This window comes from Zea mays, chromosome 10, assembly GCF_902167145.1.
Source record: "Zea mays cultivar B73 chromosome 10, Zm-B73-REFERENCE-NAM-5.0, whole genome shotgun sequence".
NCBI classification, from domain to species: domain Eukaryota; kingdom Viridiplantae; phylum Streptophyta; class Magnoliopsida; order Poales; family Poaceae; genus Zea; species Zea mays.
Genome location: NC_050105.1, coordinates 953754 through 959753, shown reverse-complemented (window position 1 = coordinate 959753; position 6000 = coordinate 953754).

Here is a 6000-nt window from a genome sequence, read left to right as displayed (position 1 = left end):
ACCAAGGTTTTGAGCCGGTTGTACATGTCTTGTGGCTCCTCCCCTTGGCGAAGACGGAAGCGACCGAGCTCCCCCTCGATCGTTTCTCGCTTGGTGATCTTGGTGAGTTCATCACCCTCGTGCGCGGTCTTGAGCACGTCCCAAACCTCCTTGGCGCTCTTTAATCCTTGCACCTTGTTGTACTCCTCCCTACTTAGAGAGGCGAGGAGTATTGTTGTGGCTTGGGAGTTGAAGTGCTCGATTTGGGCCACCTCGTCTTCATCATAATCCTCATCCCCTACGGATGGTACCTGTGCTCCAAACTCAACAACATTCCATATACTTTTGTGGAGTGAGGTTAGATGAAATTTCATTAAATCACTCCACCTAGCATAATCTTCACCGTCAACGGTTGGCGGTTTGCCTAATGGAACGGAAAGTAATGGAGTATGTCTAGAAGTACGAGGATAATGTAAGGGGATCTTACTAAACTTCTTGCGCTCATGGCGCTTAGAAGTTATGGAGGGCACGTCGGAGCCGGAGGTAGAACGCGATGAGGTGTCGGTCTCGTAGTAGACCACCTTCCTCATCTTCTTTATTTTGTCACCACTCCGATGCGACTTGTGAGAAGAAGTCTTCTTCTCCTTCTTCTTCTGCTTGTTGTGGGACTCTCCCGATGAAGCCTTCCCATGGCTTGTAGTGGGCTTGTCGCCGGTCTCCATCTCCTTCTTGGCGAGTTCTCCCGACATCACTTCGAGCGGTTAGGCTCTAATGAAGCACCGGGCTCTGATACCAATTGAAAGTCGCCTAGAGGGGGGGTGAATAGGGCGAAACTGAAATTCTCAAAAATAATCACAACTACAAGTCGGGTTAGCGTTAGAAATATAATCGAGTCCGCGAGAGAGGGTGCAAAAACAAATCACAAGCAAATAAGGAGTGTGACACGTGGATTTGTTTTACCGAGGTTCGGTTCTCGCAAACCTACTCCCCGTTGAGGTGGTCACAAAGACCGGGTCTCTTTCAACCCTTTCCCTCTCTCAAACGGTCCCTCGGACCGAGTGAGCTTTTCTTCTCAATCACTTAGAACACAAAGTTCCCACAAGGACCACCATAAGATTGGTGTCTCTTGCCTCAATTACAAGTGAGTTTGATCGCAATGAAGAATCAAAGAAAGAAGAAAGCAATCCAAGCGCAAGAGCTCGAAGGAACACAAGCAAATCTCTCTCTCTAAGCACTAGGGCGTTGTGTGGAATTTGGGAGAGGATTTGATATCTTGAGTGTGTCTAGAATTGAATGCCTAGCTCTTGTAAGTGGTTGGAAGTGTGAAAACTTGGATGACTTGAATGTGGGGTGGTTGGGGGTATTTATAGCCCCAACCACCAAACTAGCAGTTTGGTGGGGGCTGACTGTCATATGGTGCACCGGACAGTCCGGTGCACACCGGACATGTCCGGTGCGCCAGCCACGTTACCAAAGCCGTTGGGTTCCGACCGTTGAGTCTGTCTTCTAGGCCCGCCTGTCTTCTAGGCCCGCCTGGATGTCCGGTGGCGCACCGGACACGTACTGTAGAGTGTCTGGTGTGCCAGCGCGCGCGTGCCTGACTTCTGCGCGCTCTGGCGCGCATTCAATGCGCTGTAGGTAGCCGTTGGCGCTGAAGTATCCATTGCTTCGTTGTCACACCGGACAGTCCGGTGTACACCGGACATGTCCGGTGAATTATAGCGGACTAGCCGTTGCGAATTCCCGAAGCTGGCGAGTTCCAGAGCCGCTCTTCCTTGGAGCACCGGACACTGTCCGGTGTACACCGGACAGTCCGGTGAATTATAGTGGAGCGTCTCTGGATTTTCCCGAAGGTGACGAGTTTGAGTTGGAGTCCTCTGATGCACCGGACACTGTCCGGTGGCGCACCGGACAGTCCGGTGCGCCAGACCAGAGGTGCCTTCGGTTATCCCTTGCTCTCTTGTTGAACCCAATACTTGGTCTTTTTATTGGCTAAGAGTGAACCTTTGGCACCTGTATAACTTGTACACTAGAGCAAACTAGTTAGTCCAATTATTTGTGTTGGGCAATTCAACCACCAAAATCAATTAGGAACTAGGTGTAAGCCTAATTCCCTTTCACTAAACAAGTTGGATGAAGGATGTCAAGCCCATCAAGACACCCATGGGAACTAATGGGCATCTCGACCTCGACACGGGAGGTAAATCCGTCGATCAAAAGGTATACCGGTCGATGATAGGCTCTTTACTCTATTTATGTGCATCTCGGACAGATATAATGCTTTCCGTATGCATGTGTGCAAGATTCCAAGCCGACCCTAAGGAAGCTCGCCTTACGGCCGTAAAACGAATCTTGAGATATTTAGTTTATACTCCTAAGTTTTGGCTTTGGTACCCTCGGAGATCCACATTTGATTTAATTGGTTATTCGGATGCCGATTGGGCGGGGTGTAAAATTAATAGAAAGAGCACATCGGGGACTTGCCAGTTCTTGGGAAGATCCCTGGTGTCTTGGGCTTCAAAGAAGCAAAATTCCGTAGCTCTTTCTACTGCCGAAGCCGAGTATATTGCCGCAGGCCATTGTTGCGCGCAATTACTTTGGATGAGGCAAACCCTTAGGGGCTACGGTTACAAATTAACCAAAGTTCCTCTTCTATGTGATAATGAGAGTGCAATCCGCATGGCGGATAATCCCGTTGAGCATAGCTGCACTAAACACATAGCTATTCGGTATCATTTCTTAAGGTATCACCAACAAAAGGGAGATATCGAGATTGCATATATTAACACCAAAGAACAATTAGTCGATATCTTTACCAAGCCACTAGATGAACAAACTTTTAACAAACTTAGGCATGAGCTAAATATTCTTGATTCTCGGAATTTCTTTTGAAGTTTTGCACACATAGCTCATGGGTATACATTTGATCATATCTCTTTTATATGCTATGACTAATGTGTTTTAAAGTGAATTTCAAACCAAGTCATAGATTGAAAGGGATTTGGAGTTTTCGGCAAAGACAAAGGCTTCCACTCCACTCCATCGAATCACTCACCCTTCGCCGTCACTCCGAGCAACTCTCCAACTTTGGTATAATCTTCACTCATATTTTGTTCGCCAAAGGGGGAGAAATTAGTTAGAAGGGCTTATATTTCACTCAAGTATCTGTTTTTGGCGATTCATGCCAAAGGGGGAGAAGGTATTAGCCCAAAGCCAAAGGACCGCACCACCACCAATTTTCAAAAAATTAAACGAAAAGGTTTTTCAAAATGATGATTTTTCAAATTAGTATCTTAAAACCCTTTTGAACACTAAGAGGAGGATTTTATTAAGGGGGGGTTTTGTTTAAGTCAAAGGAAAAACATTTGAAACAGGGGGAGAAAAATTCAAATCTTGAAAATGCTTCTCAAAATCTTATTCATTTACCTTTGACTATTTGCAAAAGGATCTTGAAAAGAATTTACAAAAGAATTTGCAAAAACAAAACATGTGGTGCAAGCATGGTCCAAAATGTTAAAAATAAAGAAACAATCCATGCATATCTTATGAAAATATTTATTGGTTCAATTCTGAGTAACCTTTGCACTTACATTATGCAAACTAGTTCAATTATGCACTTCTATACTTGCTTTGGTTTGTGTTGGCATCAATCACCAAAAAGGGGGAGATTGAAAGGGAATTAGGCTTACACCTTTTTCCTAATTGATTTTGGTGGTTGAATTGCCCAACATAAATAATTGGACTAACTAGTTTGCTCTAGTCTATAAGTTCTACAGGTGCCAAAGGTTCACAACAAGCCAATAAAAAGACCAAGAAAGGGTTCAAACAAAGAGAGCAAAAGACAACCCAAAGGCACCCTGGTCTGGCGCACCGGACTGTCCGGTGCACCACCGGACAGTGTCCGGTACACCAGGGAACTCGAAGCTGAACTTGCCACCTTCGGGATAATGGGATGTCGCTCCGCTATAATTCACTGGACTGTCCGGTGAAGCACCGGACAGTGTCCGGTGTCACACTGGACTGTCCGGTGAAGCACCGGACAGTGTCTGGTGTCACACCGGACTGTCCGGTGTGCCAGCGGAGCAACGACTACTTCGCGCGCAACGGTCGACTGCAACGCGTTTAATGCGCGCCTGCGCGCGCAGAGGACAGAGCAGCGCCAGACAGTGCACCGGACAGTCTACAGGTCCTGTCCGGTGCACCACCGGACAGCCCAGAGGCCCCACCAGTCAGAGCTCCAACGGTCAGAACCCAACGGCCGGCTGACGTGGCCGGCGCACTGGACTGTCCGGTGCGCCATGCGACAGCAGCCTTCCAACGACCACATTTTGGTGGTTGGGGCTATAAATACCCCAACCACCCCACATTCAATGGCATCCAAGTTTTCCACCTTCAACACATTACAAGAGCTATAGCATTCAATTCTAGACACAACCAAAGAGATCAAATCCTCTCCCAAGTCCGGAATCACTCCAAATCAAATAGTGACTAGAGAGAGCGACATTTGTGTTCATTTGAGCTCTTGCGCTTGGATTGCTTCTTTTCTTTCTCATTCTTCTTGTGATCAAACTCAATTGTAACCAAGGCAAGAGACACCAATTGTGTGGTGATCCTTGCGGGAACTTTGTGTTCCGTTTGATTGAGAAGAGAAGCTCACTCGGTCTAAGTGACTGTTTGAGACAGGGAAAGGGTTGAAAGAGACCCGGTATTTGTGACCACCTCAACGGGGAGTAGGTTTGCAAGAACCGAACCTCGGTAAAACAAATCCTTGTGTCTCACGCTTTATTTGCTTACGATTTGTTTTTCGCCCTCTCTCTCGGACTCGTTTATATTTCTAACGCTAACCCGGCTTGTAGTTGTGCTTAAGTTCATAAATTTCAGATTCGCCCTATTCACCCCCCTCTAGGCGACTTTCACTACTTTATTTACTAAAACACTTGCAAATGATTTGTTTGTATGCCAAATTTATGTTGATGATATTATATCTGGGTCTACTAATGAATCTACATGTGAAGAATTTAGTAGGATCATGACATAAAAAATCGAGATGTCTATGATGGGGGAGTTGAAGTACTTCTTAGGATTTCAAGTGAATCAACTCCAAGAGGGTACCTTCATTAGCCAAACGAAGTATATTCAAGACATTCTAAACAAGTTTGGTATGAAGGATGCCAAGCCCATCAAGACACCCATGGGAACCAATGGGCATCTCGACCTCGACACAGGAGGTAAATCCGTAGATCAAAAGGTATACCGGTCGATGATAGGTTCTTTACTCTATTTATGTGCATCTCGACCGGACATTATGCTTTCCATATGCATGTGTGCAAGATTCCAAGCCGATCCTAAGGAAGCTCACCTTAGGGCCGTAAAACAAATCTTGAGATATTTAGTTTATACTCCTAAGTTTGGTCTTTGGTACCCCAGGGGATCCACATTTGATTTAATTGGTTATTCCGATGCCGATTGGGCAGAGTGTAAAATTAATAGAAAGAGCACATCAGGGACTTGCCAGTTCTTGGGAAGATCTCTGGTGTCTTGGGCTTCAAAGAAGCAAAATTCTGTAGCTCTTTCTACCACCGAAGCCGAGTATATTGCCGCAGGCCATTGTTGCGCGCAATTGCTTTGGATGAGGCAAACCCTTAGGGACTATGGTTACAAATTAACCAAAGTTCCTCTTCTATGTGATAATGAGAGTGCAATCCGCATGGCGGATAATCCCGTTGAACATAACCGCACTAAACACATAGTCATTCGGTATCATTTTATAAGGGATCACCAACAAAAGGGGGATATCGAGATTGCATATATTAACACCAAAGAACAATTAGCTGGTATCTTTACCAAGCCATTAGCTGAACAAACATTTACCAAACTTAGGCATGAGCTAAATATTCTTGATTCTAGGAATTTTTATTGATGTTTTGCACACATAGCTCATTGATATACCTTTGATCATATCTCTTTCATATGCTATGACTAATGTGTTCTCAAGTGTATTCCATGCTAAGTCATAGATTG